The following is a 15344-nucleotide window of genomic DNA, read 5'->3' on the forward strand; positions in this document are numbered from 1 at the left end:
AATAAAAAAAAAAAAGCGTGGGGGTCCCCCAAATTCAATTACCAGGCCCTTCAGGTCTGGTATGGATATTAAGGGGAACCCTGCCTCAAATTTAAGAAAAAATTTGACGTGGGGTTCCCCCTAAATATCCATAACCAGACCCTTCAGGTCTGGTATGGATATTAAGGGGAACCCCGCGTCAAATTTAAAAAAAAATTGACGTGGGGTTCCCCCTAAAAATCCATACCAGACCCTTTATCCGAGCACGCAACCTGGCAGGCCGCAGGAAAAGAGGGGGGGACGAGAGAGCGCCCCCCCCTCCCTCCTGAACCGTACCAGGCCACATGCCCTCAACATTGGGAGGATGCTTTGGGGGTCTGTGACCCCTCAAAGCACCTTGTCCCCATGTTGATGAAGGCAAGGGCCTCATCCCCACAACCCTGGCCGGTGGTTGTGGAGGTCTGCGGGCGGGGGGCTTATCAGAATCTGGAAGCCGCCTTTAACAAGGGGACCCTCAGATCCCGGCCCCCCCCCCTGTTTGAAATGGTAAGGGGGTACAAAAGTACCCCTACCATTTTCACAAAGAAAGTGTAAAAAATGTTTAAATAAAACAAACACACTTTTGAAAAATTCCTTTATTAAAAATAAAAAAATAAAAAAAAGATTCCAGCGGCGGTAATCCACTCTTGCTATCCAGCGACGGACAGTCATCTCTCCAGCGATGTCTCATCTCATCCAGCGCAGCGCAGCATCCTTCTTCTGTCTCGTGGAGGAGACACTGCAAGGATTCCGGCGGCTGACGTTTGTTATATACGGAGGGCGGGGCCACCCATCACCTGACCCCGCCCCCCTCTGACGCAAGGGGAAACCCGGGGTTCCCTGTGACGTAGGGGTGACCCGCACCCCTCTGATGTAACACAGGCAGGTTTCCGTTACATCAGAGGGGGGCGGGGTCACCTATACGTCACGGGGAACCCCAGGGTTCCCCTTGCGTCAGAGGGGGGCGGGGTCAGGTGACGGGTGACCCCGCCCTCCGTATATAACAAACGTCAGCCGCCGGAATCCTTGCAGTGTCTCCTCCACGGAGACAGAAGAAGGATGCTGCGCTGCGCTGGATGAGATGAGACATCGCTGGAGAGATGACCGTCCGTCGCTGGATAGCAAGAGTGGATTACCGCCGCTGGAATCTTTTTTTTATTTTTTTATTTTTAATAAAGGAATTTTTCAAAAGTGTGTTTGTTTTATTTAAACATTTTTTACACTTTCTTTGTGAAATGGTAGGGGTACTTTTGTACCCCCTTACCATTTCAAACAGGGGGGGGCCGGGATCTGGGGGTCCCCTTGTTAAAGGGGGCTTCCAGATTCTGATAAGCCCCCCCGCCCGCAGACCTCCACAACCACCGGCCAGGGTTGTGGGGATGAGGCCCTTGTCCTCATCAACATGGGGACAAGGTGCTTTGAGGGGTCACAGACCCCCAAAGCATCCTCCCAATGTTGAGGGCATGTGGCCTGGTACGGTTCAGGAGGGAGGGGGGGCCGCTCTCTCGTCCCCCCCTCTTTTCCTGCGGCCTGCCAGGTTGCGTGCTCGGATAAAGGGTCTGGTATGGATTTTTAGGGGGAACCCCACGTCAATTTTTTTTTAAATTTGACGCGGGGTTCCCCTTAATATCCATACCAGACCTGAAGGGTCTGGTTATGGATATTTAGGGGGAACCCCACGTCAAATTTTTTCTTAAATTTGAGGCAGGGTTCCCCTTAATATCCATACCAGACCTGAAGGGCCTGGTAATTGAATTTGGGGGACCCCCACGCTTTTTTTTTTATTTATTTATTTATTTTTTTATCAATGACTTTCAATGAGTGTTCTCTGTATTACGGGAGCCGACAATTCATAATAGCTGCGAGTGATTTTAAAGGACTTTTTTTCCTGCATAAATGACACTTTGTGCAGGGACAATTCTAAGCACGGGAAACATGCGCCCCTTCACAGGCATACTATAGACAACCCCCCCCCCCCTACGAAATTTAAAGGAATATTACACTTTTATTGTTTCACTTTAATCATTATTAAAATCACTGCTCCCGAAAAAACGGCCGTTTTTAAAACTTTTTTTTGCATTGATCCATGTCCCCTGGGGCAGGACCCAGGTCCCCAAACACTTTTTAGGACAGTAACTTGCAAATTAGCCTTTAAAATGAGCACTTTAGATTTTGAACGTTGGAGTCCCATAGACTTTAATAGGGTTCTAAAGTATGCTATATACTAGCTCCGTCGAATCTTCTTTATACATTCGACAGACACCATAAGCCTTCAAAGACAGATTCGACCGTGATTCATGTGGATTTTCGGACGAATGCAATTTTTGAACGAAAAACGAAATAAATAAAAACGAATTTCGGGAGTAACTAAATAAATTAAGTTTTCAGACGAAAACGAAATTCCGAAACGAAATATTTTACTCTGCACATGTCTAATCCTCATATATTTCCCTCTGGGGATATTATTTATCCAGGGTCTATAATAGCAGCTAGTAGTGGGAATATAAGAGTTGTGGTCGGTTTCTTTGAATTACGTTTTTGTTTCTATGCCCCAAGGTGTGTTGTAAATCTCTAAGTCCAAGAAATGTATATTATCCTTACTTATGTCCCATGTCAAACTGATATTTTGATCATTAACATTCACAGATTGAAATAAAGCTTCTATATCTTCAACATTCCCTTTCCATATCAACAGTAGGTCATCAATAAAACATCTATACAACATAACCCTTGGGTCCTTATTATATAAAATTCCTTCCTCCTCCAATTTAGTCATATACAAATTGCAACACTAGGTGCAAATTTCACACCCATGGCAACGCCTTTAATCTGTAAGTACAACGTGTTCTCATACCAAACAGAATTATGCTTTCAACAAAATTCCAAACATTTTAAAATAAATTTCCACTGCTTCTGTTTTGTATTACTATTCTTTTTAAAGGCCCACTTTACTGCCCTTATAGCCCCCTGGTGGTCAATATTGGTATACAGTGAAGTCACATCAGCGGTGGCCATCACCATATCTTCACTTCTAGCACACCCTTTCAATGACTGTAGGGTGTGTCTGGCCTTCATATCCCTTACTAGAGATTGTAGGTGTATGTCTATATATACACCCAATCTAAATGTGAGCGACTCTATCCCACTTACAGTTGGTCTACCTGGAGGATTGTTTCTATCCTTATGTATTTTTGGGATATAATAGATAACTGGTATTTTACAAGCCAGGGGTACCAAATATTTTTCCTCATATTTATTCAGTATATTTCTCTCAGCACCATAACGGACAATAGATTCAAGCTCGTTCTTAAATTGTTTAGTGGGGTTGGATTTTACTATTTCATATGTACTCCTGTCCTCTAAAATTTTATTAATTTCTGTTTTATATTGTATAGTAGATAACACCACAATCCCCCCCCCCATGTCCACTGGAGGGATTACAATGTCCTTCCTGCTCTCCAGTGACTTGAGACCATCTCTTATGTCCCTCTGTTCATATACTTTTTTAATAGGTAATTGTTCTAAATCAGTAGTGACCAATTTCTTGAACATCAACATACTTCTTGTTCACTATTTGGGGGTTAAATACCGAATTGTTCTTCAATTGGTTTAAATTGCCCTCTACTGCTGCCCTTTCTACTAGCTTCTGAGCGTAATATTCATTTACATTAAGTTTCTGTATGGATTTCTGAATTCCTATGTAGGTTTCAAACTTATTGACGACTTTTTTTGGGGGCATATTTGATACCCCTATCTAAGGTCAATGTTTTTTCCCTAGTTAAACTAGTACCACTAAGATTATGAATCCCTTTGCCTAACCTTCCCGCCTTCTTTTTTTTGTTGTATCCTTCTTCCTGCTCATCCTCCCCCTTTTCTATAGTTCTTACTTCCTTGATGTGGCCCCCCGTCCCTTCTCTAAAAAAGAGTTTCCGTACTGGGTTTTTTGGTCGAATGTATCATATAAGGGTTGGTAACTATTGTAAGTGGGTACTTCATACTGGTCTGGTGGCTGTCTACGATACCTAGGCCCCTGTGATTTTGGAGAGTAATAGTGCCCTTCACCTTGAGGGGATCCTCTATAGGGTGGTGTTCCTCCCTGGTGATGGTACTCCTCCTGTGGTGGGCCTCTATTTTGAGGTGGTCCTCCCTTTTGTGGTGTCCTATATTGATAACCCTGTGGGTTCTCACCCCCTTGTTGGGGTACCCTATAATAGGTTGCACCCTCTGAATGGTTTCCTCTTGCTTGGTAATTATTAGCTTAATAACCCCTATTCCAGTTACCTAGATTATGTGGATACTCATGGTGTGGGGGTCTACCTCCATTGTAATTGTATAAGCTATTGTCATATTGACCATTATAGGGTTTCCTACTAGTGTGTGGCGGTCCTTGGAAATTTCCTGATCCCCTTTTTGAATACTGTGTTGTAGAATGTTCCCTATTGGGTTGTGCAGCAGATTGTTGGGGTTGATTGTACTGCCAAGATACCTGAGGAGTTTTAAATCCTGTTCTATTTCCCTCTCTTCCAGGAGAATCATAGGGAGCTGTATTGTTGGTTGTACCCACAGTGGTCTGCCATCTCCTGCTTTTTCTGGTAATCACCCAAGTCACGAAGATATTTCTTTTTATTAATGTTCTTTTTTTCTAAATCCTTCTTTTGCATATTCTTGTGGAGTTCCCCCATATGTTTAGCATATTCCGTAGTTTCTTTAAAGGGCTCAATTTGATCTCTAAACTCTTTGATTTGACCTTCTATCAACCTCATTTTACATTGTTTCCTTTTAATTAAAAATTCCATAACCTTGCTCCCTTTCCCATTAAAAAATCGTATACCACTCTTCAATATCCTCCTCTTCTGTCAACCCATCATTAATGGGTACAGCCCATCTGAGCTTTCCGAGAACAATATTGGCTTTCAAATATTTTTCCATAATGGATATGTCCCACCAAATGTTTCTCTTTTTGTCCATATTATGTCCTAATTTCCTGAATAAGTGTATAATATCATTATCTTTATTCATCGACTCTGAAAATAAATCCTCCAAATCTAGCTCTCTATTATCAAAAAATGCAAATGGATCCATGGTGGCTACCAGCAAGTATATGAGATATATATATCAATCTAAAATAAATAAATCTTGCAAGCCACCACTTATAAAGTAGCTATTATATGGACAGCTACTGGCATTGATCACATTCCATAAACTTGTGCAAAACCAGTGTATATGTTTATAAAAAAAATGCAACGCTGTCTTTAAATACAAAAAATGTATATGATAATGACTGATTAAAGTGACAATAGTGCAATAGAGAGGTAATAATAATAATAATACAATAGAGAGGTAATAATGTGAATCGAACTAGCATAATTAAATCATGTATACCATACACTGATGTAAATAAAGTGACAATAGTGCAATAAAAGTGCTATTCACATGGATCAAGTTAGTATGGTAGAATCACAATTTGCATAAAATTAATACAGTTACATATATGAAAAATAATAAAGTGCTCTATTGCATATACAGTATGTTATATCCCGTTAATATATCACTTGAAAAAGTGCAACAAGCTCATAAAGTCCATAAATAGTTTATTCTTATTGCAGTGATCCAAACGTGTTGGTGTGCTCACACACAGGTGCACAACCCCCCCCCCCCCCCCCCCCAGGTAATGAACGCTCACCTCAGAGTGTGTGACCTCACATTTAAGTTCTGTGAAATATGTAGAATCCTGGGCTGCCCAATAACATATATATGTGGGATAACATAAAAGGCTGGACAATGTAATAACATTTTGGCATATAAAAAATGTATTAAACACAAGCCCCAGTCCGGGTGCTCACATGGACTCGGTGCTTCAGTACACCACTCTATAGAAGATAAATATATGCCGAGATCATGTGAAATAGTATGCTTCTCCTCCTTGAGCAAACCAGCTGCCTCCAGTACCGTCCTGTCCCCTCCCCAACACGTGTTGATATAGGGGTGTATTAATATATATATATATATATATATATATATACAGTGTAGCCTATATATACAGTGCATTCGGTGGTGTACAGCTTCTAATACACTTCAGGCAGTGTACACAGTATATAAAACAGTGTGTACAGTTTCTAATACACTTCATGCTGTGTACACAGTATATAATACAGTGCAGCCAGTGTACAGTTTCTAATACAGTGCAGGCGGTGTACACAGTATATAATACAGTGTAGTGCGGTGTTACAAAATAAAAACCCATCATGTCTGGAAGGCCACCAAGGACTGTATTGCAATGAGGGGAATGTAGGTACAGCAATAGGTGGCACAAGTACTTGCAGCCAATCTGCTAGCAGTACACCACCAGTTCATTTCCGCAGGCAAATATCGCTACCCCAGTTTCTGAACCGTAAAAAGAAAATCTGTCCCAGCCATTCCCATGCTCAGCATCTAAATGTTAGCTTGGCCAAATTGCTAGCATTGCAACTGCTGCCTTTTCAGCTGGTAGACTCTGTCCTCTTTTGTGAATTTGTGGAATGTGCTGTACCACAGTGGCAGGTTCCAAAAGACCATTCCGGCTCTCTACCGTCATGTAGAAGCCCATGTTTTGGCCTTGTTGGACAGGGCGGTCAGCAGCATGGTTCATATTACTGCTGACTCATGGTCCAACAGGCATGGGCAAGACATTATCTTTCCTTCACGGCTAACTGGGAACTCTGCTGGCAGCTGGGAAGGATGAAGGACAGGGTTCAGTGTTGTTGGAGCTTGTTCCACCACCACGCCTCCAAAAAGCTGGTGGTGATTCTGCCACAGCTCTCTGCTCTACCCCCTCTTCTTCCTCTATGATCTCTTCTGCAGAATTGTCCTCTGTAAGCATTCAAGGGGCTATGCAAGCACTCGGGCTAAAAGATGCAAGGCTCAGAGGTGGTTGATGCCACATCAGCTTGAACCAGGAATGGTTTTATGTGACAATGGCACCAACCTTCTCTATCAGGGACACTTGACTCATGTTCCATGTTTGGCATACATCCTGAATTTAGTGATGCAGCGTTTCTTGATCAGGTACCCAGGCTTAAAAGATCTCCTGAGGCAGGCCAGAAAAGTCTGTGGTCATTTCCACCAGTCATACAATGCCAGTGCTCGGGTGGCTGATATTCAATGGGAATGCATCTTGCCCACCAACTGCTTCATTTGTTACATGCCCACCATGTGGAACTTAACACTGTCAATACTGCAGTCACTGCACACAAAGCAGAGGGCCATCAATGAGTACCTGTGCAAGTATGGCACCAGGACAGGCTCAGGGGAGCTTGACTTATTTTCTCCCCACCAGTGGTTACTTTTCAATAGTGCATGCGCTGTCCTTTCACCATTTGAGGAGGCCACAAAGATGGTGAGCAGCGACAATGCATGCATCAGGGAAACTGTCCCTCTGGTCTTCCTGTTGGAGCACATGCTTCATGGAATCATTGACAGGGTACTTGAGGCAGAACAGTGGGAGGAAAGGGAGGACTTCCTTTCCTCTCAAAGCACCCTTTATGCAGGTATCATTCCTGCAGGGCCGTCAAACACACAGGGAGAAGAGGAGGAGGATTATGTCAGCATGGATGTAGAGGATAACACTCAGCAGCAGACTTCAAGGGATGGTTTTAAGTCCCCTGGGGAGTTGTATGTTGCTGGGAGGAGGTAGTTCCGGATAATGTCATCCTTAGTGACTTAGAGGACTCAGATTCGAATGCCTCTGCAAACTTACGCTGCATGGCCTCCCTGATTCTGCAAAGCCTGCAAAAGGACCCTAGAATTTGTGGTATCAAGAAGAGAAATCATTACTGGCTTGCAAAGCTTCTTGGTCCACATTACAAGGATAAAGTTGCAGAACTCATCCTGCCTTTTCAGAGGGAGCAGAGGATGTGTTTCTGAGGCTTTGTTTGGTCAGAGATTATTTAGTCCATTTTTTAAATAAATGTTTATATATATATATATATATATATATATATATATATATATATATATATATATATAAATGAATATACAGTATAAAAATACAATATAATGTTAGAATGTGTGATGCAATACATTCGTTTCTGTGCTTTGGTGTTTCTATGATTTTTCCTAGCCTAACAAAGTCTAAAATTTACCAGACTACTCGGCCATGTATTGACACTTTGACATGACAGTTTTCCTAATCTGCACCATAAAATAGTTAGCATTGTACCTTTTTCAAGAGATACCTTAGCTGGAAGTATACGCCATGATTGCAACTGAGAGAATAAGCAGTTTAAATCCCATCCTTTTGTGAGAAACAAGTTCATTGTAATGTGCAATTGATCACTTGCTCTGCTGTAATTTCCTCCATAGGTCCTAGCATACATTTTTCAAGGTTTCTTGTCAAGTCATTAACAATGAACAGCAAACCAACAAAAGCAGTGCTGTGATCAACCCTTGCTGTCAAAAGTAACTGTTTCTATTACTTGGTTTGTACCAGGTCATAGCAAATTATTGCAGGGGAAGCAGTGCTATTTACCAGCAAGCCATTACGGTTGCCATCTGTCCAGCTTTTAAGGTCTATAGTGCCATTTTTACATTAAAATCGTAGCCTGCTGACAAAGGAAAATGAGACACAGGAATAGCTGAAAAACATTTGACGTTCTGTAAGACTGCCAAAGTTGTTGCCCTTGATTGTCAGCTGTGCACTGTTCTCCGTCAATTTTATTCCAAGCACCATTGCAAAGTTGACAGGGAATGTCATGAAGATCAGAGCATAATCAAAATATGATTGTACGTGTTTCCAGCAGTCTCATTTAGAGTTGAGACAGTAAAGTTGGTGAGGGAGCCTGGAAACCACTGAATTAATTTTTGTCCTCTGAGCTGGTGATGAATTGACTACAAGTCATATCACAGGAAGATATTATTTTTTTGCTCTGTTTTTTCATTGATCCTCTGCTTAGCTGGCTTACAACCAATATAACAATTTAATTGGTTACAATAAAGAATAGCATTGACTGACTATTACATAGCAAGAACAAGACAAAGACATTATAATGGATATACAGTAGTAACTTATTGCTTGTATTACAGTCACTTACTTGATTCTGAAAATCTCCTTTGTGACAGAGAGGATGCCACACAGCCCACATGTGCACCATGTAAACCCACGTAGCCATATTAGCTCAATGATGTCACAAGCATCCCCACCCCTTTGTGATCTGCAGCTACAGGGAAGGGAATGCCCTGGTCACAGCTGATTGGGCAGCAGTAGGTGAAATTGAAAACTTCCTTCTGGGTTTGGTCCAAGCCCAAGTTTAGACCAGATCCAAGCTTATTGTAAATGGTCACTTTGCCACATAGGTTCTCTCCAGCAGATCAAAATATAAAACTGCAGTTCGCAATCATAAAAAAAGGAGAAAGAAGGGCTCTCACCCTGAGTATCCATTAACCACTTGACCACTGGGCACTTAAACACCTTTAATAACCAGACCAATTTTCAGCTTTTGGTGCTCTCACATTTTGAATGACAATTACTCAGTCATGCAACACTGGACATATATGAAATTTTTGTCCTTTTTTTCACACAAATAGAGCTTTCTTTTGGTGTTATTTAATCACCTCTCAGTTTTTTATTTTTTGTGCTATAAAAGAAAAAAGACCGAAAATTCTGCAAAAAAATTAATTTTTATTCGTTTCTGTTATAAAATTTAGTAGATTAGTAATTTTTTCTTCATAAATTTTGGCCAAAATTTATACTACTACATATCTTTGGTAAAAATAAGTACAAATTGGTGGATATTATTTGGTCTTTGTGAAAGTTATAGAGTCCACAAGCTATGGTGCCAATATCTGAAAATTGATCACACCTGAAGGACTGACGGCCTATTTCAATTCTTGAGACCCTAACATGCCAGAAAAGTACAAATACCCCAAAATGACCCCTTTTTGGAAAGAAGACATTCCAATGTATTTAGTAAGAGGCATGATGAGTTTTTTGAAGTTGTCATTTTTTCCCACAATTCTTTGCAAAATCAAGATTTTTTTTCCTTTTTTTTTTTTCCACAAAATTGTCATATTATCAGGTTATTTCTCACACACATCATATGCATACCACAAATTACACCCCAAAACACATTCTGCTATTACTCCCGAGTACGGCGATACCACATGTGTGAGACTTTTACACACTGTGGCCACATACAGAGGCCCAACATGCAGGGAGCGCCATCAGGCATTCTGGAGCACCCAGGACAATTCTGACATTTCTCTCCTACATGTAAAAATCATCATTTATTTGCTAGAAAATTACAGAGAACCCCAAAACTTTATATATTTTTTTTTAGCAAAGACCCTGGAGAATACAATGGTGGTCGTTGCAAATTTTTATCTCACACGATATTTGCGCAGCAATTTTTTGAACGCGTTTTTGGGGGAAAAAACTGTTTTGTGCTTAAAAAAAACAAAAAAAAGCAGTAAAGTTAGCCCAATTTTTGCATAAAGTGAAAGATGAAGTTATACTGAGTAAATAGATATCGAACATGTCACTCTTCAAAATTGCACATGCCCGTGGAATGGCGCCAAACGTCGCTACTTAAAAAATCCCCATAGATGAGGCTTTAAATTTTTTTTACTGGTTACATGTTTTGAGTTGCAGAGGAGGTCTAGGGCTAGAATTATTGCTCTCGCTCTAACGTTCGCGGCGATACCTCACATGTGTGGTTTGAACACCGTTTTCATATGTGGGCGGGGCTTACGTATGCGTTCGCTTCTGCATGCGAGCACATGGGGACAGGGGCGCTTTAAATTATTTTAATTTTTTTTATTGTTCATTTTACTTTATTTATTTTAGTTTGACATTTTTTTTCCCAAAAAATAAATTTTTGATCACTTTTATTCCTATTACAAGGAATGTAAACATCCCTTGTAATAGGAATATGGGGTGACAGGTCCTCTTTACAGTGAAATCTGGGGGTCAATATGACCCCACATCTCACCTCTAGGCTGGGAAGCCTGAAATAAAAAAAAAAAAATAAAAAAAAAAAGATTCTGGCTTTGATCGTACTGGCGAGTTGGTAGAAGCACCAGAGAGCGGTGAGGGGTGGGGGGGCATCTATGGCTGGGTATTGCAGGGTATCACCGAGTATGGCTGGGTATGGCAATTTATGGCAGGGTATTGACGGGGTATTGGCGGGTATTGCAGAGTATTGGGGGGTATTGCAGAGTATTGGGGGTATTGCAGAGTATTGGGGGTACTGCAGAGTAATGACAGGGTACTGCAGAGTATTGGGGGTACTGCAGAGTAATGGGGGGTACTGAAGAGTAATGGCAGGGTACTGCAGAGTAATGGGGGGTACTGCAGAGTAATGGCAGGGTACTGCAGAGTAATGGCAGGGTACTGCAGAGTATTGGGGGGTACTGCAGAGTAATGGCAGGGTACTGCAGAGTATTGGGGGGTACTGCAGAGTAATGGCAGGGTACTGCAGAGTATTGGGGGGTACTGCAGAGTAATGGCGGGGTACTGCAGAGTAATGGCGGGCTACTGCAGAGTAATGGGGGGGGTACTGAAGAGTAATGGCGGGTACTGCAGAGTAATGGGGGGTACTGAAGAGTAATGGCGGGTACTGCAGAGTAATGGCGGGTACTGCAGAGTATTGGGGGGTACTGCAGAGTAATGGGGGGGTACTGCAGAGTAATGGCATGGTACTGCAGAGTAATGGGGGGTACTGCAGAGTAATGGCAGGGTACTGCAGAGTATTGCAGGGTATTGCAGAGTATTGGCAGGGAATTGAGGGGTTAAATTTGGTGAGCAGCGATGTGGGCACTGCAGATGCAGCCCACATCGCTGCTGACACCGATCTCTTTCCCCTCCGCTGTACCGATCGGTACAGAGAGGGGGAGGGAGGAACCGGCATCATAACATGACGCCGGTTTGTTTACAAGTGATCACTCCGTCATTTGACGGAGCGATCACGTGGTAAACGGCCACGACGAGCGGCCGTTTACCGTGATCCGTGATGCGCCGGGTCCACTGGACCCGGCGGTCACGGATGATCTCGTGTGCGCGCCCCAGGGGGCGCGCGAGAGCAGAATTCTGGGAGGCCGTTAATTAATGGCCTCTCAAAGTTAAACAACCACCCTGAAGGCGTTAGTCGGCAATGGGCGGTTGTTAAGTGGTTAAAGAAAGAGAGTTATGCTGGCCATACACTATACGAAAAATCAGCCAAAATTTGGTCATTTAGATCATTTGTTTTTCAGCCAGTTAATGGGCACAAAATCGATAATCGGGACTTTTTGATCTGAAAAAACAAAGGACAGGTTTGGAAATTTTCTCACGAACATATGATAAATTGAAAGGTTAATGTGTTTCCAGTCTGAACTGTTTGCACTAGGTATATGTAAAAAACAAAACAAAAAATTGATTCATTTATGTCCACTGAACGATTTATTGGTCATTACATGAGGCGCTATCGTTTGTCTCACAGCCGAATGTTCATTTTTTTTAAATGGTTATGGACGATTTTTCTTATAGTTTATGGCCAGCATTAGATAAGTGAATTTAATTTAAAGATATTCTGTAACATTATTCCTTACATGGCCTGGAGGCATCCAGTTCACATGGAAATGTACCTGCATAGCATCATTGTTTGATGTGATTGTCTCAGAACTAATATATTAGAGACTATTATTGAAGCTTAAAGCCACACACTACAGTTTTTTTTTGTGACAGCTCCGATCGGAGCCACTATACGAACCATGTGAGGTTAGTCCAGTGATCTCCCCTGCTGAGCTGTTGTGTTCTGACAGGGGGACAGCCCTTGGACTGTCATTGGCTGAGAGTGAATATCGGGAGTCGGCCGGCTGCCGGTTTTCCAGCATGCACATCCTGTCAGCCAGACCAACATACACATGAGCAGAATGTCTGACTTTTTTTAGAACTGGCAAATGTTTCCTGATATTGTGCCTGTGTGTTCGGAGCTTAAAGGGGTTGTAAAGGTTCATTTAAAAAAAATAACAAACATGTTATACTTACTTGCTCTGTGCAAGGGTTTTGCACAGAGCAGCCCCGATCCTCCTCTGCTAGGGTTCCCTACCAGTGCTCCTGGCCCCTCCCCTTTATCAGATGCCCCCACGGAATACCACCTTCCATGGGGGCACCCATGCAGGCCCCGCTCCTGTGTCACTGGATTTGATTGACAGCAGCGGGAGCCGATGGCTCCCTCTGCTATCAATCTGTCCAGTGAGGAGAGAAACAATGGCTGGAGCCATGGGGCTTGTGCACATTGCTGGATCAGGATCAGGTAATAAAAAGGGGAGCCTGGTGGCAGCTGCAGCAAAGAAGGTTTTTTCAGCTTAATACAAAGAATGACTAAAAACCTTGAGACTTTACAATCACTTTAAGGTTTCAGAGTACTTTAAACTGGAGTTCCTTTAAAAAAAAAAAATCCAGTAAAATTGGACAATTTGACATTACTGACAAGTCACAGTAGACATTATATTTTTTTGTTTATTTTTTTTAAAAAGATGTACAATTTATTGTAAAAAAATAACTAACCTTATAGCAAGACAAAAGCCCCATACACACTAAATGATTTTCTGCTGATTTTTTCCTTCAGATTTACCAAAACCATATAATATGAGGTCAAACCTTAGGAGTTTAAATTTGTAGGAAGGCCCTTGCACTACATGGTTTTGGTAAATCTGAAGACAAAAACCAGCAGAAAATCTGAGTGCGTATGGGGCTAAAAGGTGAGTGGCTCTAGCAAAGGCTGATCTTTGTAAGGCCGCGTACACACGGGCGGACTGTTCGCCCAACTTTGTCCGCTGAACAGTGTTTGGGCGGACAGTCCGCTCGTGTGTGGGCTTTCAGCGGACAGTTTCAGCGGACAGTTTGACGAACAAGGTTTTTCGGAATTTCCGAAAAACTGTCCGCTGAAACCTTGTTTCAGCGAACAGTCCGCTCGTGTGTAGGCTTGTTCGTCAAACAAAGTTGCGTGCATGCTCAGAAAGGATTTTCACGCCGAAAGTTATAATGCAGTGTATAGGACGTCGTATTTTTCGTCCCGTCGTACGTGCCATTCACGTCATCGCGCACGGTTTCAGCAAACTGTTCGTCTGTCGTGTGTGGCCATGTCCGTCCATGCTAATTTTGAGCGGACTGTTTGCCGAAACTGTTTGACGGACAAAGTTGGGCGAACAGTCCCCGCGTGTGTACGCGGCCTTAGAGACAACTGTGAACACCAAGCCAAGCCAAGCATTGCATTGACATCAGGATTAATATGATTGTGTTCTCTATGTCTCTATGAGCCTGCATCTCAGTCCAGAAGGTAGACATTGACCTCAGACAAGGAGAAGAAAGCAATTGAAGGCATTATCAGGGAAGGTACCATGAGGTTTGTGAGAGATAAACCATATTTACATGTGTTACATGTACAGTTTACGTATATATAACATGATCTGATTTTCACTATGGCTTAAAGGGGTTAAAAACAAAAACAAAATTGTCATCTATTACAGCCTACCAAACCTCACATGTGATGGATGCATATGTTTTTGAGGCTTTTTTCCTATATTTTCACCTGCTGATATGGCCAGTAACATACTTGTTGTCTTCCTATCGAATCCATTGGTGGAGCAAGAGAGACATCTTTTCATAGCAGCAATGTGAATGTGGGAAGAGAGTACTGTTAAGCTGGCTATACACCAAAAGTTTCAAAAAAGTTTCAAAAGGGACCGAATGAATTTCCATTAGTGTGTGGTCATCCCTGTTTTAAAGAAGATGATCATTTGATTTACTTCTGTCGAATAGACATGTTGGAAAACATTTCTTGATCAGCCATTGTAGCCATTTGGCTGCAACCACAGATAAATTAATCTGACAGCTGCAGATGCAGCTGTTAGAATACAATCTCCCAGTGGGAGGATTCCTGCATCTACTGTACCTTGTTTGAGTGACTGGAGGAATCTATTTTTTTTTAGCCTGCTGGCTGAATGAGAAAAAGCTAACTGTATATGGTCAGATTTAGATAAACTAGCAGATTTAGATGGATTTTACCAACAAATTAAAGCTGAACTCTGGAAAACACGTTATATGCAGTTACAGGAACAGTTGTCTTCTTTTTTGGGAAAAGGGTTTTGGATTATTGAACAAAAGCTAACCATCATAAGCACCCCTGTCAGTGATAAATGCTTGTTTTTTTTCTCAATCCACTAACTATTCCTTTTATTGGACTGCTTGGTCTGTTAAAGGAAGTATAACAAAAAATAAAAATAAATAACAGACATACTGGCCAGACCACCAGGTACAAATAATGGAAGTAGAGCCTAAAAAAATGAATGCAGCCATCAAATCTAAGAAC

The 15344-nt window shown here is 42.0% G+C and overlaps 1 protein-coding gene across 1 annotated transcript in view; it reads left to right on the forward strand.

The window, feature by feature from the left end:
- GALNTL6 (polypeptide N-acetylgalactosaminyltransferase like 6) overlaps window positions 1–15344 on the forward strand; it is a 1867045-nt gene that overhangs the window by 1542715 nt on the left and 308986 nt on the right. The gene's annotated exons all lie outside the window — the stretch shown is intronic.

The sequence above is a fragment of the Lithobates pipiens genome, unplaced genomic scaffold (genome assembly GCF_037356315.1).
Source record: "Lithobates pipiens isolate NorthernLeopardFrog02 unplaced genomic scaffold, aLitPip1_a1.2 Scaffold_13, whole genome shotgun sequence".
NCBI lineage: Eukaryota > Metazoa > Chordata > Amphibia > Anura > Ranidae > Lithobates > Lithobates pipiens.